The sequence below is a fragment of the Schistocerca gregaria genome, chromosome 11 (assembly GCF_023897955.1).
Source record: "Schistocerca gregaria isolate iqSchGreg1 chromosome 11, iqSchGreg1.2, whole genome shotgun sequence".
Taxonomy (NCBI): Eukaryota; Metazoa; Arthropoda; class Insecta; order Orthoptera; family Acrididae; genus Schistocerca; species Schistocerca gregaria.
In genome coordinates, this window is record NC_064930.1 from 5,383,498 (window position 1) to 5,407,838 (window position 24,341).

At 49.3% G+C, this 24,341-nt stretch overlaps 15 non-coding genes across 15 annotated transcripts; all 15 read right to left on the reverse strand.

Annotated features, from left to right (window-relative positions):
- Positions 1 to 1,360: 1,360 nt before the first annotated feature.
- On the reverse strand, positions 1,361 to 1,434 carry Trnaa-agc (transfer RNA alanine (anticodon AGC)). Its single transcript has one exon. It is a non-coding gene; the product is annotated as a tRNA-Ala (tRNA).
- Positions 1,435 to 2,937: 1,503 nt separating this feature from the next.
- On the reverse strand, positions 2,938 to 3,011 carry Trnaa-agc (transfer RNA alanine (anticodon AGC)). The gene has a single exon. It is a non-coding gene; the product is annotated as a tRNA-Ala (tRNA).
- Positions 3,012 to 4,513: 1,502 nt separating this feature from the next.
- Trnaa-agc (transfer RNA alanine (anticodon AGC)) lies at positions 4,514 to 4,587 on the reverse strand. The gene has a single exon. It is a non-coding gene; the product is annotated as a tRNA-Ala (tRNA).
- Positions 4,588 to 6,101: 1,514 nt separating this feature from the next.
- Positions 6,102 to 6,175, reverse strand: Trnaa-agc (transfer RNA alanine (anticodon AGC)). The gene has a single exon. It is a non-coding gene; the product is annotated as a tRNA-Ala (tRNA).
- Positions 6,176 to 7,678: 1,503 nt separating this feature from the next.
- Positions 7,679 to 7,752, reverse strand: Trnaa-agc (transfer RNA alanine (anticodon AGC)). The gene has a single exon. It is a non-coding gene; the product is annotated as a tRNA-Ala (tRNA).
- Positions 7,753 to 9,266: 1,514 nt separating this feature from the next.
- Positions 9,267 to 9,340, reverse strand: Trnaa-agc (transfer RNA alanine (anticodon AGC)). Its single transcript has one exon. It is a non-coding gene; the product is annotated as a tRNA-Ala (tRNA).
- A 1,514-nt stretch (positions 9,341 to 10,854) lies between these two features.
- Trnaa-agc (transfer RNA alanine (anticodon AGC)) lies at positions 10,855 to 10,929 on the reverse strand. Its single transcript has one exon. It is a non-coding gene; the product is annotated as a tRNA-Ala (tRNA).
- A 1,513-nt stretch (positions 10,930 to 12,442) lies between these two features.
- On the reverse strand, positions 12,443 to 12,516 carry Trnaa-agc (transfer RNA alanine (anticodon AGC)). Its single transcript has one exon. It is a non-coding gene; the product is annotated as a tRNA-Ala (tRNA).
- Positions 12,517 to 14,030: 1,514 nt separating this feature from the next.
- Positions 14,031 to 14,104, reverse strand: Trnaa-agc (transfer RNA alanine (anticodon AGC)). Its single transcript has one exon. It is a non-coding gene; the product is annotated as a tRNA-Ala (tRNA).
- Positions 14,105 to 15,618: 1,514 nt separating this feature from the next.
- On the reverse strand, positions 15,619 to 15,692 carry Trnaa-agc (transfer RNA alanine (anticodon AGC)). The gene has a single exon. It is a non-coding gene; the product is annotated as a tRNA-Ala (tRNA).
- Positions 15,693 to 17,206: 1,514 nt separating this feature from the next.
- Trnaa-agc (transfer RNA alanine (anticodon AGC)) lies at positions 17,207 to 17,280 on the reverse strand. The gene has a single exon. It is a non-coding gene; the product is annotated as a tRNA-Ala (tRNA).
- A 1,514-nt stretch (positions 17,281 to 18,794) lies between these two features.
- Positions 18,795 to 18,868, reverse strand: Trnaa-agc (transfer RNA alanine (anticodon AGC)). The gene has a single exon. It is a non-coding gene; the product is annotated as a tRNA-Ala (tRNA).
- Positions 18,869 to 20,382: 1,514 nt separating this feature from the next.
- Trnaa-agc (transfer RNA alanine (anticodon AGC)) lies at positions 20,383 to 20,456 on the reverse strand. The gene has a single exon. It is a non-coding gene; the product is annotated as a tRNA-Ala (tRNA).
- A 1,515-nt stretch (positions 20,457 to 21,971) lies between these two features.
- Positions 21,972 to 22,045, reverse strand: Trnaa-agc (transfer RNA alanine (anticodon AGC)). The gene has a single exon. It is a non-coding gene; the product is annotated as a tRNA-Ala (tRNA).
- Positions 22,046 to 23,559: 1,514 nt separating this feature from the next.
- On the reverse strand, positions 23,560 to 23,633 carry Trnaa-agc (transfer RNA alanine (anticodon AGC)). Its single transcript has one exon. It is a non-coding gene; the product is annotated as a tRNA-Ala (tRNA).
- Between the last annotated feature and the right edge of the window lie 708 nt (positions 23,634 to 24,341).

Below are 24,341 nucleotides of genomic sequence, written 5' to 3' on the forward strand. Positions count from 1 at the left end.
AAGTGGCACGCATAACGTCGAAAATAGAGTTCAGACACCGCTCTGAGTAAGACGAACGTGTTGTCCACCTCTAGACTTCAATGACGTTAAGCCGTGATACCTAAGACAGATCTGCACACGATGACACCACGATAACAGCCGGTCCTCACACTTACATCTTGCTCTCCTTGTGACAGTATACATCATATCAGTCTGTGACGCTGGTTTTGCAACTTCTTGCGTGCGTTTATGTTCGCCGCGACCAACACTTACCATGCACTGACCACAAAACATGGAGGAGCCGGGGCTTGAACCCGAGACCGTTCACACGCTAAGCGAACGATCTGCCAACTGAGCTACAGCTACACACACGACCAAGCCTGGCTATTCTCCATTCTTTGCGACTCTGATGTGCACGGACACGATGATTGGTTGGTTTGTAGCGGCGAAGGTACCAGAATACAAAGGCGCGGACACGTTCATATACACAAGAGTTCCTAGTAGTTTCGATGCTCTGGTATTACGAATGCAAATTCCGTCTGTTTTGAACGTCTTAAATTGAAAGGGCGGTCACAAATTGGTCCATTTCACTCCTTGTCGACAATCACACAGCACCTGAGGTAACAAGCACATCTCGAGCCCCATTGTGCTCTCCATTGTTCATGCCAACTCAGTGCCTCGCTCTTTGCTACTGTGTAAAACTCTTGTCGTCCAACTGAAAAACACTGGGACACAACAAGTTTCCGCGTCTCCATTGCACTGATCGTACTACGAAACGCTCCCCAAACTTGGCAATCACCCATGCAGATGACTTTTCCGACTTTACACGACGCTCACGCAACGCTCACGCTAGTGACAGCCTTATTTACAGTTCGACGTCGCGCCAAAGCGAATGAGCACATTTCGCCTACGGCTTAGGCCGCTCTTCTAGTGTGGCTGCTCTGTGTCTGCAGGCAGCGAGGGGCTGCAAGCTTCCTGTGTTCGCACCTATATCACCTGTGCTTCCTTGTCAGAGACAGACTATCGCAAAACATACAACTCACTCCATGAATTGATTGCTACGGCATCTGTTATCAGCAGTCACAACCAGCAACACCAGTAGCAGCCGACTGACGCAAAGAATGGGAACGTGCAGTGGGATTTACGTGAAATCGGCGCAAGGCAGATCTTTCCGACGTAGGCTTGAGAATCTTATGGGAACATTTGTACTGTTTCTAAATTAAGTGTAGGTGTGGGAGGAGGGTGCTTCCTGCGCACGAATAAAAGCACGCTCGCCAATTGTGGATGCTAATCGTTCGCTTGTATCTGCCTACACACCTCTGCCGGTTGGGAATTATTCCACTTGCATGGCAAGGTGCGCGTGTAGGTGTGTTAAAAATTCTGGAGGCGCTGGGTATCGATCCCAGTACCTCTCGCACGCTAAGCGAGCGCTCTACCATCTGAGCTACGCCCACCCCCCCGATAACTTGTAGTGCTACATACAGTCATATCAACGTCACAGACCCTTGCACTCCCATTATTCCGCAGACAAACACTACTCCCTATGTATCAGTGAGGGTGTCTTTCAGGTTTCGTGCATTCTGTATCGAATCGTAGTTGGCCACAATGAAAGTGGCACGCATAACGTCGAAAATAGAGTTCAGACACCGCTCTGAGTAAGACGAACGTGTTGTCCACCTCTAGACTTCAATGACGTTAAGCCGTGATACCTAAGACAGATCTGCACACGATGACACCACGATAACAGCCGGTCCTCACACTTACATCTTGCTCTCCTTATGACAGTATACATCATATCAGTCTGTGACGCTGGTTTTGCAACTTCTTGCGTGCGTTTATGTTCGCCGCGACCAACACTTACCATGCACTGACCACAAAACATGGAGGAGCCGGGGCTTGAACCCGAGACCGTTCACACGCTAAGCGAACGATCTGCCAACGGAGCTACAGCTACACACACGACCAAGCCTGGCTATTCTCCATTCTTTGCGACTCTGATGTGCACGGACACGATGATTGGTTGGTTTGTAGCGGCGAAGGTACCAGAATACAAAGGCGCGGACACGTTCATATACACAAGAGTTCCTAGTAGTTTCGATGCTCTGGTATTACGAATGCAAATTCCGTCTGTTTTGAACGTCTTAAATTGAAAGGGCGGTCACAAATTGGTCCATTTCACTCCTTGTCGACAATCACACAGCACCTGAGGTAACAAGCACATCTCGAGCCCCATTGTGCTCTCCATTGTTCATGCCAACTCAGTGCCTCGCTCTTTGCTACTGTGTAAAACTCTTGTCGTCCAACTGAAAAACACTGGGACACAACAAGTTTCCGCGTCTCCATTGCACTGATCGTACTACGAAACGCTCCCCAAACTTGGCAATCACCCATGCAGATGACTTTTCCGACTTTACACGACGCTCACGCTAGTGACAGCCTTATTTACAGTTCGACGTCGCGCCAAAGCGAATGAGCACATTTCGCCTACGGCTTAGGCCGCTCTTCTAGTGTGGCTGCTCTGTGTCTGCAGGCAGCGAGGGGCTGCAAGCTTCCTGTGTTCGCACCTATATCACCTGTGCTTCCTTGTCAGAGACAGACTATCGCAAAACATACAACTCACTCCATGAATTGATTGCTACGGCATCTGTTATCAGCAGTCACAACCAGCAACACCAGTAGCAGCCGACTGACGCAAAGAATGGGAACGTGCAGTGGGATTTACGTGAAATCGGCGCAAGGCAGATCTTTCCGACGTAGGCTTGAGAATCTTATGGGAACATTTGTACTGTTTCTAAATTAAGTGTAGGTGTGGGAGGAGGGTGCTTCCTGCGCACGAATAAAAGCACGCTCGCCAATTGTGGATGCTAATCGTTCGCTTGTATCTGCCTACACACCTCTGCCGGTTGGGAATTATTCCACTTGCATGGCAAGGTGCGCGTGTAGGTGTGTTAAAAATTCTGGAGGCGCTGGGTATCGATCCCAGTACCTCTCGCACGCTAAGCGAGCGCTCTACCATCTGAGCTACGCCCACCCCCCGATAACTTGTAGTGCTACATACAGTCATATCAACGTCACAGACCCTTGCACTCCCATTATTCCGCAGACAAACACTACTCCCTATGTATCAGTGAGGGTGTCTTTCAGGTTTCGTGCATTCTGTATCGAATCGTAGTTGGCCACAATGAAAGTGGCACGCATAACGTCGAAAATAGAGTTCAGACACCGCTCTGAGTAAGACGAACGTGTTGTCCACCTCTAGACTTCAATGACGTTAAGCCGTGATACCTAAGACAGATCTGCACACGATGACACCACGATAACAGCCGGTCCTCACACTTACATCTTGCTCTCCTTGAGACAGTATACATCATATCAGTCTGTGACGCTGGTTTTGCAACTTCTTGCGTGCGTTTATGTTCGCCGCGACCAACACTTACCATGCACTGACCACAAAACATGGAGGAGCCGGGGCTTGAACCCGAGACCGTTCACACGCTAAGCGAACGATCTGCCAACTGAGCTACAGCTACACACACGACCAAGCCTGGCTATTCTCCATTCTTTGCGACTCTGATGTGCACGGACACGATGATTGGTTGGTTTGTAGCGGCGAAGGTACCAGAATACAAAGGCGCGGACACGTTCATATACACAAGAGTTCCTAGTAGTTTCGATGCTCTGGTATTACGAATGCAAATTCCGTCTGTTTTGAACGTCTTAAATTGAAAGGGCGGTCACAAATTGGTCCATTTCACTCCTTGTCGACAATCACACAGCACCTGAGGTAACAAGCACATCTCGAGCCCCATTGTGCTCTCCATTGTTCATGCCAACTCAGTGCCTCGCTCTTTGCTACTGTGTAAAACTCTTGTCGTCCAACTGAAAAACACTGGGACACAACAAGTTTCCGCGTCTCCATTGCACTGATCGTACTACGAAACGCTCCCCAAACTTGGCAATCACCCATGCAGATGACTTTTCCGACTTTACACGACGCTCACGCTAGTGACAGCCTTATTTACAGTTCGACGTCGCGCCAAAGCGAATGAGCACATTTCGCCTACGGCTTAGGCCGCTCTTCTAGTGTGGCTGCTCTGTGTCTGCAGGCAGCGAGGGGCTGCAAGCTTCCTGTGTTCGCACCTATATCACCTGTGCTTCCTTGTCAGAGACAGACTATCGCAAAACATACAACTCACTCCATGAATTGATTGCTACGGCATCTGTTATCAGCAGTCACAACCAGCAACACCAGTAGCAGCCGACTGACGCAAAGAATGGGAACGTGCAGTGGGATTTACGTGAAATCGGCGCAAGGCAGATCTTTCCGACGTAGGCTTGAGAATCTTATGGGAACATTTGTACTGTTTCTAAATTAAGTGTAGGTGTGGGAGGAGGGTGCTTCCTGCGCACGAATAAAAGCACGCTCGCCAATTGTGGATGCTAATCGTTCGCTTGTATCTGCCTACACACCTCTGCCGGTTGGGAATTATTCCACTTGCATGGCAAGGTGCGCGTGTAGGTGTGTTAAAAATTCTGGAGGCGCTGGGTATCGATCCCAGTACCTCTCGCACGCTAAGCGAGCGCTCTACCATCTGAGCTACGCCCACCCCCCCGATAACTTGTAGTGCTACATACAGTCATATCAACGTCACAGACCCTTGCACTCCCATTATTCCGCAGACAAACACTACTCCCTATGTATCAGTGAGGGTGTCTTTCAGGTTTCGTGCATTCTGTATCGAATCGTAGTTGGCCACAATGAAAGTGGCACGCATAACGTCGAAAATAGAGTTCAGACACCGCTCTGAGTAAGACGAACGTGTTGTCCACCTCTAGACTTCAATGACGTTAAGCCGTGATACCTAAGACAGATCTGCACACGATGACACCACGATAACAGCCGGTCCTCACACTTACATCTTGCTCTCCTTATGACAGTATACATCATATCAGTCTGTGACGCTGGTTTTGCAACTTCTTGCGTGCGTTTATGTTCGCCGCGACCAACACTTACCATGCACTGACCACAAAACATGGAGGAACCGGGGCTTGAACCCGAGACCGTTCACACGCTAAGCGAACGATCTGCCAACTGAGCTACAGCTACACACACGACCAAGCCTGGCTATTCTCCATTCTTTGCGACTCTGATGTGCACGGACACGATGATTGGTTGGTTTGTAGCGGCGAAGGTACCAGAATACAAAGGCGCGGACACGTTCATATACACAAGAGTTCCTAGTAGTTTCGATGCTCTGGTATTACGAATGCAAATTCCGGCTGTTTTGAACGTCTTAAATTGAAAGGGCGGTCACAAATTGGTCCATTTCACTCCTTGTCGACAATCACACAGCACCTGAGGTAACAAGCACATCTCGAGCCCCATTGTGCTCTCCATTGTTCATGCCAACTCAGTGCCTCGCTCTTTGCTACTGTGTAAAACTCTTGTCGTCCAACTGAAAAACACTGGGACACAACAAGTTTCCGCGTCTCCATTGCACTGATCGTACTACGAAACGCTCCCCAAACTTGGCAATCACCCATGCAGATGACTTTTCCGACTTTACACGACGCTCACGCAACGCTCACGCTAGTGACAGCCTTATTTACAGTTCGACGTCGCGCCAAAGCGAATGAGCACATTTCGCCTACGGCTTAGGCCGCTCTTCTAGTGTGGCTGCTCTGTGTCTGCAGGCAGCGAGGGGCTGCAAGCTTCCTGTGTTCGCACCTATATCACCTGTGCTTCCTTGTCAGAGACAGACTATCGCAAAACATACAACTCACTCCATGAATTGATTGCTACGGCATCTGTTATCAGCAGTCACAACCAGCAACACCAGTAGCAGCCGACTGACGCAAAGAATGGGAACGTGCAGTGGGATTTACGTGAAATCGGCGCAAGGCAGATCTTTCCGACGTAGGCTTGAGAATCTTATGGGAACATTTGTACTGTTTCTAAATTAAGTGTAGGTGTGGGAGGAGGGTGCTTCCTGCGCACGAATAAAAGCACGCTCGCCAATTGTGGATGCTAATCGTTCGCTTGTATCTGCCTACACACCTCTGCCGGTTGGGAATTATTCCACTTGCATGGCAAGGTGGGCGTGTAGGTGTGTTAAAAATTCTGGAGGCGCTGGGTATCGATCCCAGTACCTCTCGCACGCTAAGCGAGCGCTCTACCATCTGAGCTACGCCCACCCCCCCGATAACTTGTAGTGCTACATACAGTCATATCAACGTCACAGACCCTTGCACTCCCATTATTCCGCAGACAAACACTACTCCCTATGTATCAGTGAGGGTGTCTTTCAGGTTTCGTGCATTCTGTATCGAATCGTAGTTGGCCACAATGAAAGTGGCACGCATAACGTCGAAAATAGAGTTCAGACACCGCTCTGAGTAAGACGAACGTGTTGTCCACCTCTAGACTTCAATGACGTTAAGCCGTGATACCTAAGACAGATCTGCACACGATGACACCACGATAACAGCCGGTCCTCACACTTACATCTTGCTCTCCTTATGACAGTATACATCATATCAGTCTGTGACGCTGGTTTTGCAACTTCTTGCGTGCGTTTATGTTCGCCGCGACCAACACTTACCATGCACTGACCACAAAACATGGAGGAGCCGGGGCTTGAACCCGAGACCGTTCACACGCTAAGCGAACGATCTGCCAACTGAGCTACAGCTACACACACGACCAAGCCTGGCTATTCTCCATTCTTTGCGACTCTAATGTGCACGGACACGATGATTGGTTGGTTTGTAGCGGCGAAGGTACCAGAATACAAAGGCGCGGACACGTTCATATACACAAGAGTTCCTAGTAGTTTCGATGCTCTGGTATTACGAATGCAAATTCCGTCTGTTTTGAACGTCTTAAATTGAAAGGGCGGTCACAAATTGGTCCATTTCACTCCTTGTCGACAATCACACAGCACCTGAGGTAACAAGCACATCTCGAGCCCCATTGTGCTCTCCATTGTTCATGCCAACTCAGTGCCTCGCTCTTTGCTACTGTGTAAAACTCTTGTCGTCCAACTGAAAAACACTGGGACACAACAAGTTTCCGCGTCTCCATTGCACTGATCGTACTACGAAACGCTCCCCAAACTTGGCAATCACCCATGCAGATGACTTTTCCGACTTTACACGACGCTCACGCTAGTGACAGCCTTATTTACAGTTCGACGTCGCGCCAAAGCGAATGAGCACATTTCGCCTACGGCTTAGGCCGCTCTTCTAGTGTGGCTGCTCTGTGTCTGCAGGCAGCGAGGGGCTGCAAGCTTCCTGTGTTCGCACCTATATCACCTGTGCTTCCTTGTCAGAGACAGACTATCGCAAAACATACAACTCACTCCATGAATTGATTGCTACGGCATCTGTTATCAGCAGTCACAACCAGCAACACCAGTAGCAGCCGACTGACGCAAAGAATGGGAACGTGCAGTGGGATTTACGTGAAATCGGCGCAAGGCAGATCTTTCCGACGTAGGCTTGAGAATCTTATGGGAACATTTGTACTGTTTCTAAATTAAGTGTAGGTGTGGGAGGAGGGTGCTTCCTGCGCACGAATAAAAGCACGCTCGCCAATTGTGGATGCTAATCGTTCGCTTGTATCTGCCTACACACCTCTGCCGGTTGGGAATTATTCCACTTGCATGGCAAGGTGGGCGTGTAGGTGTGTTAAAAATTCTGGAGGCGCTGGGTATCGATCCCAGTACCTCTCGCACGCTAAGCGAGCGCTCTACCATCTGAGCTACGCCCACCCCCCCGATAACTTGTAGTGCTACATACAGTCATATCAACGTCACAGACCCTTGCACTCCCATTATTCCGCAGACAAACACTACTCTCTATGTATCAGTGAGGGTGTCTTTCAGGTTTCGTGCATTCTGTATCGAATCGTAGTTGGCCACAATGAAAGTGGCACGCATAACGTCGAAAATAGAGTTCAGACACCGCTCTGAGTAAGACGAACGTGTTGTCCACCTCTAGACTTCAATGACGTTAAGCCGTGATACCTAAGACAGATCTGCACACGATGACACCACGATAACAGCCGGTCCTCACACTTACATCTTGCTCTCCTTATGACAGTATACATCATATCAGTCTGTGACGCTGGTTTTGCAACTTCTTGCGTGCGTTTATGTTCGCCGCGACCAACACTTACCATGCACTGACCACAAAACATGGAGGAGCCGGGGCTTGAACCCGAGACCGTTCACACGCTAAGCGAACGATCTGCCAACTGAGCTACAGCTACACACACGACCAAGCCTGGCTATTCTCCATTCTTTGCGACTCTGATGTGCACGGACACGATGATTGGTTGGTTTGTAGCGGCGAAGGTACCAGAATACAAAGGCGCGGACACGTTCATATACACAAGAGTTCCTAGTAGTTTCGATGCTCTGGTATTACGAATGCAAATTCCGTCTGTTTTGAACGTCTTAAATTGAAAGGGCGGTCACAAATTGGTCCATTTCACTCCTTGTCGACAATCACACAGCACCTGAGGTAACAAGCACATCTCGAGCCCCATTGTGCTCTCCATTGTTCATGCCAACTCAGTGCCTCGCTCTTTGCTACTGTGTAAAACTCTTGTCGTCCAACTGAAAAACACTGGGACACAACAAGTTTCCGCGTCTCCATTGCACTGATCGTACTACGAAACGCTCCCCAAACTTGGCAATCACCCATGCAGATGACTTTTCCGACTTTACACGACGCTCACGCAACGCTCACGCTAGTGACAGCCTTATTTACAGTTCGACGTCGCGCCAAAGCGAATGAGCACATTTCGCCTACGGCTTAGGCCGCTCTTCTAGTGTGGCTGCTCTGTGTCTGCAGGCAGCGAGGGGCTGCAAGCTTCCTGTGTTCGCACCTATATCACCTGTGCTTCCTTGTCAGAGACAGACTATCGCAAAACATACAACTCACTCCATGAATTGATTGCTACGGCATCTGTTATCAGCAGTCACAACCAGCAACACCAGTAGCAGCCGACTGACGCAAAGAATGGGAACGTGCAGTGGGATTTACGTGAAATCGGCGCAAGGCAGATCTTTCCGACGTAGGCTTGAGAATCTTATGGGAACATTTGTACTGTTTCTAAATTAAGTGTAGGTGTGGGAGGAGGGTGCTTCCTGCGCACGAATAAAAGCACGCTCGCCAATTGTGGATGCTAATCGTTCGCTTGTATCTGCCTACACACCTCTGCCGGTTGGGAATTATTCCACTTGCATGGCAAGGTGCGCGTGTAGGTGTGTTAAAAATTCTGGAGGCGCTGGGTATCGATCCCAGTACCTCTCGCACGCTAAGCGAGCGCTCTACCATCTGAGCTACGCCCACCCCCCCGATAACTTGTAGTGCTACATACAGTCATATCAACGTCACAGACCCTTGCACTCCCATTATTCCGCAGACAAACACTACTCCCTATGTATCAGTGAGGGTGTCTTTCAGGTTTCGTGCATTCTGTATCGAATCGTAGTTGGCCACAATGAAAGTGGCACGCATAACGTCGAAAATAGAGTTCAGACACCGCTCTGAGTAAGACGAACGTGTTGTCCACCTCTAGACTTCAATGACGTTAAGCCGTGATACCTAAGACAGATCTGCACACGATGACACCACGATAACAGCCGGTCCTCACACTTACATCTTGCTCTCCTTATGACAGTATACATCATATCAGTCTGTGACGCTGGTTTTGCAACTTCTTGCGTGCGTTTATGTTCGCCGCGACCAACACTTACCATGCACTGACCACAAAACATGGAGGAACCGGGGCTTGAACCCGAGACCGTTCACACGCTAAGCGAACGATCTGCCAACTGAGCTACAGCTACACACACGACCAAGCCTGGCTATTCTCCATTCTTTGCGACTCTGATGTGCACGGACACGATGATTGGTTGGTTTGTAGCGGCGAAGGTACCAGAATACAAAGGCGCGGACACGTTCATATACACAAGAGTTCCTAGTAGTTTCGATGCTCTGGTATTACGAATGCAAATTCCGTCTGTTTTGAACGTCTTAAATTGAAAGGGCGGTCACAAATTGGTCCATTTCACTCCTTGTCGACAATCACACAGCACCTGAGGTAACAAGCACATCTCGAGCCCCATTGTGCTCTCCATTGTTCATGCCAACTCAGTGCCTCGCTCTTTGCTACTGTGTAAAACTCTTGTCGTCCAACTGAAAAACACTGGGACACAACAAGTTTCCGCGTCTCCATTGCACTGATCGTACTACGAAACGCTCCCCAAACTTGGCAATCACCCATGCAGATGACTTTTCCGACTTTACACGACGCTCACGCAACGCTCACGCTAGTGACAGCCTTATTTACAGTTCGACGTCGCGCCAAAGCGAATGAGCACATTTCGCCTACGGCTTAGGCCGCTCTTCTAGTGTGGCTGCTCTGTGTCTGCAGGCAGCGAGGGGCTGCAAGCTTCCTGTGTTCGCACCTATATCACCTGTGCTTCCTTGTCAGAGACAGACTATCGCAAAACATACAACTCACTCCATGAATTGATTGCTACGGCATCTGTTATCAGCAGTCACAACCAGCAACACCAGTAGCAGCCGACTGACGCAAAGAATGGGAACGTGCAGTGGGATTTACGTGAAATCGGCGCAAGGCAGATCTTTCCGACGTAGGCTTGAGAATCTTATGGGAACATTTGTACTGTTTCTAAATTAAGTGTAGGTGTGGGAGGAGGGTGCTTCCTGCGCACGAATAAAAGCACGCTCGCCAATTGTGGATGCTAATCGTTCGCTTGTATCTGCCTACACACCTCTGCCGGTTGGGAATTATTCCACTTGCATGGCAAGGTGGGCGTGTAGGTGTGTAAAAAATTCTGGATGCGCTGGGTATCGATCCCAGTACCTCTCGCACGCTAAGCGAGCGCTCTACCATCTGAGCTACGCCCACCCCCCCGATAACTTGTAGTGCTACATACAGTCATATCAACGTCACAGACCCTTGCACTCCCATTATTCCGCAGACAAACACTACTCTCTATGTATCAGTGAGGGTGTCTTTCAGGTTTCGTGCATTCTGTATCGAATCGTAGTTGGCCACAATGAAAGTGGCACGCATAACGTCGAAAATAGAGTTCAGACACCGCTCTGAGTAAGACGAACGTGTTGTCCACCTCTAGACTTCAATGACGTTAAGCCGTGATACCTAAGACAGATCTGCACACGATGACACCACGATAACAGCCGGTCCTCACACTTACATCTTGCTCTCCTTATGACAGTATACATCATATCAGTCTGTGACGCTGGTTTTGCAACTTCTTGCGTGCGTTTATGTTCGCCGCGACCAACACTTACCATGCACTGACCACAAAACATGGAGGAGCCGGGGCTTGAACCCGAGACCGTTCACACGCTAAGCGAACGATCTGCCAACTGAGCTACAGCTACACACACGACCAAGCCTGGCTATTCTCCATTCTTTGCGACTCTGATGTGCACGGACACGATGATTGGTTGGTTTGTAGCGGCGAAGGTACCAGAATACAAAGGCGCGGACACGTTCATATACACAAGAGTTCCTAGTAGTTTCGATGCTCTGGTATTACGAATGCAAATTCCGTCTGTTTTGAACGTCTTAAATTGAAAGGGCGGTCACAAATTGGTCCATTTCACTCCTTGTCGACAATCACACAGCACCTGAGGTAACAAGCACATCTCGAGCCCCATTGTGCTCTCCATTGTTCATGCCAACTCAGTGCCTCGCTCTTTGCTACTGTGTAAAACTCTTGTCGTCCAACTGAAAAACACTGGGACACAACAAGTTTCCGCGTCTCCATTGCACTGATCGTACTACGAAACGCTCCCCAAACTTGGCAATCACCCATGCAGATGACTTTTCCGACTTTACACGACGCTCACGCAACGCTCACGCTAGTGACAGCCTTATTTACAGTTCGACGTCGCGCCAAAGCGAATGAGCACATTTCGCCTACGGCTTAGGCCGCTCTTCTAGTGTGGCTGCTCTGTGTCTGCAGGCAGCGAGGGGCTGCAAGCTTCCTGTGTTCGCACCTATATCACCTGTGCTTCCTTGTCAGAGACAGACTATCGCAAAACATACAACTCACTCCATGAATTGATTGCTACGGCATCTGTTATCAGCAGTCACAACCAGCAACACCAGTAGCAGCCGACTGACGCAAAGAATGGGAACGTGCAGTGGGATTTACGTGAAATCGGCGCAAGGCAGATCTTTCCGACGTAGGCTTGAGAATCTTATGGGAACATTTGTACTGTTTCTAAATTAAGTGTAGGTGTGGGAGGAGGGTGCTTCCTGCGCACGAATAAAAGCACGCTCGCCAATTGTGGATGCTAATCGTTCGCTTGTATCTGCCTACACACCTCTGCCGGTTGGGAATTATTCCACTTGCATGGCAAGGTGCGCGTGTAGGTGTGTTAAAAATTCTGGAGGCGCTGGGTATCGATCCCAGTACCTCTCGCACGCTAAGCGAGCGCTCTACCATCTGAGCTACGCCCACCCCCCCGATAACTTGTAGTGCTACATACAGTCATATCAACGTCACAGACCCTTGCACTCCCATTATTCCGCAGACAAACACTACTCCCTATGTATCAGTGAGGGTGTCTTTCAGGTTTCGTGCATTCTGTATCGAATCGTAGTTGGCCACAATGAAAGTGGCACGCATAACGTCGAAAATAGAGTTCAGACACCGCTCTGAGTAAGACGAACGTGTTGTCCACCTCTAGACTTCAATGACGTTAAGCCGTGATACCTAAGACAGATCTGCACACGATGACACCACGATAACAGCCGGTCCTCACACTTACATCTTGCTCTCCTTATGACAGTATACATCATATCAGTCTGTGACGCTGGTTTTGCAACTTCTTGCGTGCGTTTATGTTCGCCGCGACCAACACTTACCATGCACTGACCACAAAACATGGAGGAACCGGGGCTTGAACCCGAGACCGTTCACACGCTAAGCGAACGATCTGCCAACTGAGCTACAGCTACACACACGACCAAGCCTGGCTATTCTCCATTCTTTGCGACTCTGATGTGCACGGACACGATGATTGGTTGGTTTGTAGCGGCGAAGGTACCAGAATACAAAGGCGCGGACACGTTCATATACACAAGAGTTCCTAGTAGTTTCGATGCTCTGGTATTACGAATGCAAATTCCGTCTGTTTTGAACGTCTTAAATTGAAAGGGCGGTCACAAATTGGTCCATTTCACTCCTTGTCGACAATCACACAGCACCTGAGGTAACAAGCACATCTCGAGCCCCATTGTGCTCTCCATTGTTCATGCCAACTCAGTGCCTCGCTCTTTGCTACTGTGTAAAACTCTTGTCGTCCAACTGAAAAACACTGGGACACAACAAGTTTCCGCGTCTCCATTGCACTGATCGTACTACGAAACGCTCCCCAAACTTGGCAATCACCCATGCAGATGACTTTTCCGACTTTACACGACGCTCACGCAACGCTCACGCTAGTGACAGCCTTATTTACAGTTCGACGTCGCGCCAAAGCGAATGAGCACATTTCGCCTACGGCTTAGGCCGCTCTTCTAGTGTGGCTGCTCTGTGTCTGCAGGCAGCGAGGGGCTGCAAGCTTCCTGTGTTCGCACCTATATCACCTGTGCTTCCTTGTCAGAGACAGACTATCGCAAAACATACAACTCACTCCATGAATTGATTGCTACGGCATCTGTTATCAGCAGTCACAACCAGCAACACCAGTAGCAGCCGACTGACGCAAAGAATGGGAACGTGCAGTGGGATTTACGTGAAATCGGCGCAAGGCAGATCTTTCCGACGTAGGCTTGAGAATCTTATGGGAACATTTGTACTGTTTCTAAATTAAGTGTAGGTGTGGGAGGAGGGTGCTTCCTGCGCACGAATAAAAGCACGCTCGCCAATTGTGGATGCTAATCGTTCGCTTGTATCTGCCTACACACCTCTGCCGGTTGGGAATTATTCCACTTGCATGGCAAGGTGGGCGTGTAGGTGTGTTAAAAATTCTGGAGGCGCTGGGTATCGATCCCAGTACCTCTCGCACGCTAAGCGAGCGCTCTACCATCTGAGCTACGCCCACCCCCCCGATAACTTGTAGTGCTACATACAGTCATATCAACGTCACAGACCCTTGCACTCCCATTATTCCGCAGACAAACACTACTCCCTATGTATCAGTGAGGGTGTCTTTCAGGTTTCGTGCATTCTGTATCGAATCGTAGTTGGCCACAATGAAAGTGGCACGCATAACGTCGAAAATAGAGTTCAGACACCGCTCTGAGTAAGACGAACGTGTTGTCCACCTCTAGACTTCAATGACGTTAAGCCGTGATACCTAAGACAGATCTGCACACGATGACACCACGATAACAGCCGGTCCTCACACTTACATCTTGCTCTCCTTATGACAGTATACATCATATCAGTCTGTGACGCTGGTTTTGCAACTTCTTGCGTGCGTTTATGTTCGCCGCGACCAACACTTACCATGCACTGACCACAAAACATGGAGGAGCCGGGGCTTGAACCCGAGACCGTTCACACGCTAAGCGAACGATCTGCCAACTGAGCTACAGCTACACACACGACCAAGCCTGGCTATTCTCCATTCTTTGCGACTCTGATGTGCACGGACACGATGATTGGTTGGTTTGTAGCGGCGAAGGTACCAGAATACAAAGGCGCGGACACGTTCATATACACAAGAGTTCCTAGTAGTTTCGATGCTCTGGTATTACGAATGCAAATTCCGTCTGTTTTGAACGTCTTAAATTGAAAGGGCGGTCACAAATTGGTCCATTTCACTCCTTGTCGACAATCACACAGCACCTGAGGTAACAAGCACATCTCGAGCCCCATTGTGCTCTCCATTGTTCATGCCAACTCAGTGCCTCGCTCTTTGCTACTGTGTAAAACTCTTGTCGTCCAACTGAAAAACACTGGGACACAACAAGTTTCCGCGTCTCCATTGCACTGATCGTACTACGAAACGCTCCCCAAACTTGGCAATCACCCATGCAGATGACTTTTCCGACTTTACACGACGCTCACGCAACGCTCACGCTAGTGACAGCCTTATTTACAGTTCGACGTCGCGCCAAAGCGAATGAGCACATTTCGCCTACGGCTTAGGCCGCTCTTCTAGTGTGGCTGCTCTGTGTCTGCAGGCAGCGAGGGGCTGCAAGCTTCCTGTGTTCGCACCTATATCACCTGTGCTTCCTTGTCAGAGACAGACTATCGCAAAACATACAACTCACTCCATGAATTGATTGCTACGGCATCTGTTATCAGCAGTCACAACCAGCAACACCAGTAGCAGCCGACTGACGCAAAGAATGGGAACGTGCAGTGGGATTTACGTGAAATCGGCGCAAGGCAGATCTTTCCGACGTAGGCTTGAGAATCTTATGGGAACATTTGTACTGTTTCTAAATTAAGTGTAGGTGTGGGAGGAGGGTGCTTCCTGCGCACGAATAAAAGCACGCTCGCCAATTGTGGATGCTAATCGTTCGCTTGTATCTGCCTACACACCTCTGCCGGTTGGGAATTATTCCACTTGCATGGCAAGGTGGGCGTGTAGGTGTGTTAAAAATTCTGGAGGCGCTGGGTATCGATCCCAGTACCTCTCGCACGCTAAGCGAGCGCTCTACCATCTGAGCTACGCCCACCCCCCCGATAACTTGTAGTGCTACATACAGTCATATCAACGTCACAGACCCTTGCACTCCCATTATTCCGCAGACAAACACTACTCCCTATGTATCAGTGAGGGTGTCTTTCAGGTTTCGTGCATTCTGTATCGAATCGTAGTTGGCCACAATGAAAGTGGCACGCATAACGTCGAAAATAGAGTTCAGACACCGCTCTGAGTAAGACGAACGTGTTGTCCACCTCTAGACTTCAATGACGTTAAGCCGTGATACCTAAGACAGATCTGCACACGATGACACCACGATAACAGCCGGTCCTCACACTTACATCTTGCTCTCCTTATGACAGTATACATCATATCAGTCTGTGACGCTGGTTTTGCAACTTCTTGCGTGCGTTTATGTTCGCCGCGACCAACACTTACCATGCACTGACCACAAAACATGGAGGAGCCGGGGCTTGAACCCGAGACCGTTCACACGCTAAGCGAACGATCTGCCAACTGAGCTACAGCTACACACACGACCAAGCCTGGCTATTCTCCATTCTTTGCGACTCTGATGTGCACGGACACGATGATTGGTTGGTTTGTAGCGGCGAAGGTACCAGAATACAAAGGCGCGGACACGTTCATATACACAAGAGTTCCTAGTAGTTTCGATGCTCTGGTATTACGAATGCAAATTCCGTCTGTTTTGAACGTCTTAAATTGAAAGGGCGGTCACAAATTGGTCCATTTCACTCCTTGTCGACAATCACACAGCACCTGAGGTAACAAGCACATCTCGAGCCCCATTGTGCTCTCCATTGTTCATGCCAACTCAGTGCCTCGCTCTTTGCTACTGTGTAAAACTCTTGTCGTCCAACTGAAAAACACTGGGACACAACAAGTTTCCGCGTCTCCATTGCACTGATCGTACTACGAAACGCTCCCCAAACTTGGCAATCACCCATGCAGATGACTTTTCCGACTTTACACGACGCTCACGCAACGCTCACGCTAGTGACAGCCTTATTTACAGTTCGACGTCGCGCCAAAGCGAATGAGCACATTTCGCCTACGGCTTAGGCCGCTCTTCTAGTGTGGCTGCTCTGTGTCTGCAGGCAGCGAGGGGCTGCAAGCTTCCTGTGTTCGCACCTATATCACCTGTGCTTCCTTGTCAGAGACAGACTATCGCAAAACATACAACTCACTCCATGAATTGATTGCTACGGCATCTGTTATCAGCAGTCACAACCAGCAACACCAGTAGCAGCCGACTGACGCAAAGAATGGGAACGTGCAGTGGGATTTACGTGAAATCGGCGCAAGGCAGATCTTTCCGACGTAGGCTTGAGAATCTTATGGGAACATTTGTACTGTTTCTAAATTAAGTGTAGGTGTGGGAGGAGGGTGCTTCCTGCGCACGAATAAAAGCACGCTCGCCAATTGTGGATGCTAATCGTTCGCTTGTATCTGCCTACACACCTCTGCCGGTTGGGAATTATTCCACTTGCATGGCAAGGTGCGCGTGTAGGTGTGTTAAAAATTCTGGAGGCGCTGGGTATCGATCCCAGTACCTCTCGCACGCTAAGCGAGCGCTCTACCATCTGAGCTACGCCCACCCACCCGATAACTTGTAGTGCTACATACAGTCATATCAACGTCACAGACCCTTGCACTCCCATTATTCCGCAGACAAACACTACTCCCTATGTATCAGTGAGGGTGTCTTTCAGGTTTCGTGCATTCTGTATCGAATCGTAGTTGGCCACAATGAAAGTGGCACGCATAACGTAGAAAATAGAGTTCAGACACCGCTCTGAGTAAGACGAACGTGTTGTCCACCTCTAGACTTCAATGACGTTAAGCCGTGATACCTAAGACAGATCTGCACACGATGACACCACGATAACAGCCGGTCCTCACACTTACATCTTGCTCTCCTTATGACAGTATACATCATATCAGTCTGTGACGCTGGTTTTGCAACTTCTTGCGTGCGTTTATGTTCGCCGCGACCAACACTTACCATGCACTGACCACAAAACATGGAGGAGCCGGGGCTTGAACCCGAGACCGTTCACACGCTAAGCGAACGATCTGCCAACTGAGCTACAGCTACACACACGACCAAGCCTGGCTATTCTCCATTCTTTGCGACTCTGATGTGCACGGACACGATGATTGGTTGGTTTGTAGCGGCGAAGGTACCAGAATACAAAGGCGCGGACACGTTCATATACACAAGAGTTCCTAGTAGTTTCGATGCTCTGGTATTACGAATGCAAATTCCGTCTGTTTTGAACGTCTTAAATTGAAAGGGCGGTCACAAATTGGTCCATTTCACTCCTTGTCGACAATCACACAGCACCTGAGGTAACAAGCACATCTCGAGCCCCATTGTGCTCTCCATTGTTCATGCCAACTCAGTGCCTCGCTCTTTGCTACTGTGTAAAACTCTTGTCGTCCAACTGAAAAACACTGGGACACAACAAGTTTCCGCGTCTCCATTGCACTGATCGTACTACGAAACGCTCCCCAAACTTGGCAATCACCCATGCAGATGACTTTTCCGACTTTACACGACGCTCACGCAACGCTCACGCTAGTGACAGCCTTATTTACAGTTCGACGTCGCGCCAAAGCGAATGAGCACATTTCGCCTACGGCTTAGGCCGCTCTTCTAGTGTGGCTGCTCTGTGTCTGCAGGCAGCGAGGGGCTGCAAGCTTCCTGTGTTCGCACCTATATCACCTGTGCTTCCTTGTCAGAGACAGACTATCGCAAAACATACAACTCACTCCATGAATTGATTGCTACGGCATCTGTTATCAGCAGTCACAACCAGCAACACCAGTAGCAGCCGACTGACGCAAAGAATGGGAACGTGCAGTGGGATTTACGTGAAATCGGCGCAAGGCAGATCTTTCCGACGTAGGCTTGAGAATCTTATGGGAACATTTGTACTGTTTCTAAATTAAGTGTAGGTGTGGGAGGAGGGTGCTTCCTGCGCACGAATAAAAGCACGCTCGCCAATTGTGGATGCTAATCGTTCGCTTGTATCTGCCTACACACCTCTGCCGGTTGGGAATTATTCCACTTGCATGGCAAGGTGCGCGTGTAGGTGTGTTAAAAATTCTGGAGGCGCTGGGTATCGATCCCAGTACCTCTCGCACGCTAAGCGAGCGCTCTACCATCTGAGCTACGCCCACCCACCCGATAACTTGTAGTGCTACATACAGTCATATCAACGTCACAGACCCTTGCACTCCCATTATTCCGCAGACAAACACTACTCCCTATGTATCAGTGAGGGTGTCTTTCAGGTTTCGTGCATTCTGTATCGAATCGTAGTTGGCCACAATGAAAGTGGCACGCATAACGTAGAAAATAGAGTTCAGACACCGCTCTGAGTAAGACGAACGTGTTGTCCACCTCTAGACTTCAATGACGTTAAGCCGTGATACCTAAGACAGATCTGCACACGATGACACCACGATAACAGCCGGTCCTCACACTTACATCTTGCTCTCCTTATGACAGTATACATCATATCAGTCTGTGACGCTGGTTTTGCAACTTCTTGCGTGCGTTTATGTTCGCCGCGACCAACACTTACCATGCACTGACCACAAAACATGGAGGAGCCGGGGCTTGAACCCGAGACCGTTCACACGCTAAGCGAACGATCTGCCAACTGAGCTACAGCTACACACACGACCAAGCCTGGCTATTCTCCATTCTTTGCGACTCTGATGTGCACGGACACGATGATTGGTTGGTTTGTAGCGGCGAAGGTACCAGAATACAAAGGCGCGGACACGTTCATATACACAAGAGTTCCTAGTAGTTTCGATGCTCTGGTATTACGAATGCAAATTCCGTCTGTTTTGAACGTCTTAAATTGAAAGGGCGGTCACAAATTGGTCCATTTCACTCCTTGTCGACAATCACACAGCACCTGAGGTAACAAGCACATCTCGAGCCCCATTGTGCTCTCCATTGTTCATGCCAACTCAGTGCCTCGCTCTTTGCTACTGTGTAAAACTCTTGTCGTCCAACTGAAAAACACTGGGACACAACAAGTTTCCGCGTCTCCATTGCACTGATCGTACTACGAAACGCTCCCCAAACTTGGCAATCACCCATGCAGATGACTTTTCCGACTTTACACGACGCTCACGCAACGCTCACGCTAGTGACAGCCTTATTTACAGTTCGACGTCGCACCAAAGCGAATGAGCACATTTCGCCTACGGCTTAGGCCGCTCTTCTAGTGTGGCTGCTCTGTGTCTGCAGGCAGCGAGGGGCTGCAAGCTTCCTGTGTTCGCACCTATATCACCTGTGCTTCCTTGTCAGAGACAGACTATCGCAAAACATACAACTCACTCCATGAATTGATTGCTACGGCATCTGTTATCAGCAGTCACAACCAGCAACACCAGTAGCAGCCGACTGACGCAAAGAATGGGAACGTGCAGTGGGATTTACGTGAAATCGGCGCAAGGCAGATCTTTCCGACGTAGGCTTGAGAATCTTATGGGAACATTTGTACTGTTTCTAAATTAAGTGTAGGTGTGGGAGGAGGGTGCTTCCTGCGCACGAATAAAAGCACGCTCGCCAATTGTGGATGCTAATCGTTCGCTTGTATCTGCCTACACACCTCTGCCGGTTGGGAATTATTCCACTTGCATGGCAAGGTGCGCGTGTAGGTGTGTTAAAAATTCTGGAGGCGCTGGGTATCGATCCCAGTACCTCTCGCACGCTAAGCGAGCGCTCTACCATCTGAGCTACGCCCACCCCCCCGATAACTTGTAGTGCTACATACAGTCATATCAACGTCACAGACCCTTGCACTCCCATTATTCCGCAGACAAACACTACTCCCTATGTATCAGTGAGGGTGTCTTTCAGGTTTCGTGCATTCTGTATCGAATCGTAGTTGGCCACAATGAAAGTGGCACGCATAACGTAGAAAATAGAGTTCAGACACCGCTCTGAGTAAGACGAACGTGTTGTCCACCTCTAGACTTCAATGACGTTAAGCCGTGATACCTAAGACAGATCTGCACACGATGACACCACGATAACAGCCGGTCCTCACACTTACATCTTGCTCTCCTTATGACAGTATACATCATATCAGTCTGTGACGCTGGTTTTGCAACTTCTTGCGTGCGTTTATGTTCGCCGCGACCAACACTTACCATGCACTGACCACAAAACATGGAGGAGCCGGGGCTTGAACCCGAGACCGTTCACACGCTAAGCGAACGATCTGCCAACTGAGCTACAGCTACACACACGACCAAGCCTGGCTATTCTCCATTCTTTGCGACTCTGATGTGCACGGACACGATGATTGGTTGGTTTGTAGCGGCGAAGGTACCAGAATACAAAGGCGCGGACACGTTCATATACACAAGAGTTCCTAGTAGTTTCGATGCTCTGGTATTACGAATGCAAATTCCGTCTGTTTTGAACGTCTTAAATTGAAAGGGCGGTCACAAATTGGTCCATTTCACTCCTTGTCGACAATCACACAGCACCTGAGGTAACAAGCACATCTCGAGCCCCATTGTGCTCTCCATTGTTCATGCCAACTCAGTGCCTCGCTCTTTGCTACTGTGTAAAACTCTTGTCGTCCAACTGAAAAACACTGGGACACAACAAGTTTCCGCGTCTCCATTGCACTGATCGTACTACGAAACGCTCCCCAAACTTGGCAATCACCCATGCAGATGACTTTTCCGACTTTACACGACGCTCACGCAACGCTCACGCTAGTGACAGCCTTATTTACAGTTCGACGTCGCACCAAAGCGAATGAGCACATTTCGCCTACGGCTTAGGCCGCTCTTCTAGTGTGGCTGCTCTGTGTCTGCAGGCAGCGAGGGGCTGCAAGCTTCCTGTGTTCGCACCTATATCACCTGTGCTTCCTTGTCAGAGACAGACTATCGCAAAACATACAACTCACTCCATGAATTGATTGCTACGGCATCTGTTATCAGCAGTCACAACCAGCAACACCAGTAGCAGCCGACTGCACGCAAAGAATGGGAACGTGCAGTGGGATTTACGTGAAATCGGCGCAAGGCAGATCTTTCCGACGTAGGCTTGAGAATCTTATGGGAACATTTGTACTGTTTCTAAATTAAGTGTAGGTGTGGGAGGAGGGTGCTTCCTGCGCACGAATAAAAGCACGCTCGCCAATTGTGGATGCTAATCGTTCGCTTGTATCTGCCTACACACCTCTGCCGGTTGGGAATTATTCCACTTGCATGGCAAGGTGCGCGTGTAGGTGTGTTAAAAATTCTGGAGGCGCTGGGTATCGATCCCAGTACCTCTCGCACGCTAAGCGAGCGCTCTACCATCTGAGCTACGCCCACCCCCCCGATAACTTGTAGTGCTACATACAGTCATATCAACGTCACAGACCCTTGCACTCCCATTATTCCGCAGACAAACACTACTCTCTATGTATCAGTGAGGGAGTCTTTCAGGTTTCGTGCATTCTGTATCGAATCGTAGTTGGCCACAATGAAAGTGGCACGCATAACGTAGAAAATAGAGTTCAGACACCGCTCTGAGTAAGACGAACGTGTTGTCCACCTCTAGACTTCAATGACGTTAAGCCGTGATACCTAAGACAGATCTGCACACGATGACACCACGATAACAGCCGGTCCTCACACTTACATCTTGCTCTCCTTATGACAGTATACATCATATCAGTCTGTGACGCTGGTTTTGCAACTTCTTGCGTGCGTTTATGTTCGCCGCGACCAACACTTACCATGCACTGACCACAAAACATGGAGGAGCCGGGGCTTGAACCCGAGACCGTTCACACGCTAAGCGAACGATCTGCCAACTGAGCTACAGCTACACACACGACCAAGCCTGGCTATTCTCCATTCTTTGCGACTCTGATGTGCACGGACACGATGGTTGGTTGGTTTGTAGCGGCGAAGGTACCAGAATACAAAGGCGCGGACACGTTCATATACACAAGAGTTCCTAGTAGTTTCGATGCTCTGGTATTACGAATGCAAATTCCGTCTGTTTTGAACGTCTTAAATTGAAAGGGCGGTCACAAATTGGTCCATTTCACTCCTTGTCGACAATCACACAGCACCTGAGGTAACAAGCACATCTCGAGCCCCATTGTGCTCTCCATTGTTCATGCCAACTCAGTGCCTCGCTCTTTGCTACTGTGTAAAACTCTTGTCGTCCAACTGAAAAACACTGGGACACAACAAGTTTCCGCGTCTCCATTGCACTGATCGTACTACGAAACGCTCCCCAAACTTGGCAATCACCCATGCAGATGACTTTTCCGACTTTACACGACGCTCACGCAACGCTCACGCTAGTGACAGCCTTATTTACAGTTCGACGTCGCGCCAAAGCGAATGAGCACATTTCGCCTACGGCTTAGGCCGCTCTTCTAGTGTGGCTGCTCTGTGTCTGCAGGCAGCGAGGGGCTGCAAGCTTCCTGTGTTCGCACCTATATCACCTGTGCTTCCTTGCCAGAGACAGACTATCGCAAAACATACAACTCACTCCATGAATTGATTGCTACGGCATCTGTTATCAGCAGTCACAAGCAGCAACACCAGTAGCAGCCGACTGACGCAAAGAATGGGAACGTGCAGTGGGATTTACGTGAAATCGGCGCAAGGCAGATCTTTCCGACGTAGGCTTGAGAATCTTATGGGAACATTTGTACTGTTTCTAAATTAAGTGTAGGTGTGGGAGGAGGGTGCTTCCTGCGCACGAATAAAAGCACGCTCGCCAATTGTGGATGCTAATCGTTCGCTTGTATCTGCCTACACACCTCTGCCGGTTGGGAATTATTCCACTTGCATGGCAAGGTGCGCGTGCAGGTGTGTTAAAAATTCTGGAGGCGCTGGGTATCGATCCCAGTACCTCTCGCACGCTAAGCGAGCGCTCTACCATCTGAGCTACGCCCACCCCCCCGATAACTTGTAGTGCTACATACAGTCATATCAACGTCACAGACCCTTGCACTCCCATTATTCCGCAGACAAACACTACTCTCTATGTATCAGTGAGGGTGTCTTTCAGGTTTCGTGCATTCTGTATCGAATCGTAGTTGGCCACAATGAAAGTGGCACGCATAACGTAGAAAATAGAGTTCAGACACCGCTCTGAGTAAGACGAACGTGTTGTCCACCTCTAGACTTCAATGACGTTAAGCCGTGATACCTAAGACAGATCTGCACACGATGACACCACGATAACAGCCGGTCCTCACACTTACATCTTGCTCTCCTTATGACAGTATACATCATATCAGTCTGTGACGCTGGTTTTGCAACTTCTTGCGTGCGTTTATGTTCGCCGCGACCAACACTTACCATGCACTGACCACAAAACATGGAGGAGCCGGGGCTTGAACCCGAGACCGTTCACACGCTAAGCGAACGATCTGCCAACTGAGCTACAGCTACACACACGACCAAGCCTGGCTATTCTCCATTCTTTGCGACTCTGATGTGCACGGACACGATGGTTGGTTGGTTTGTAGCGGCGAAGGTACCAGAATACAAAGGCGCGGACACGTTCATATACACAAGAGTTCCTAGTAGTTTCGATGCTCTGGTATTACGAATGCAAATTCCGTCTGTTTTGAACGTCTTAAATTGAAAGGGCGGTCACA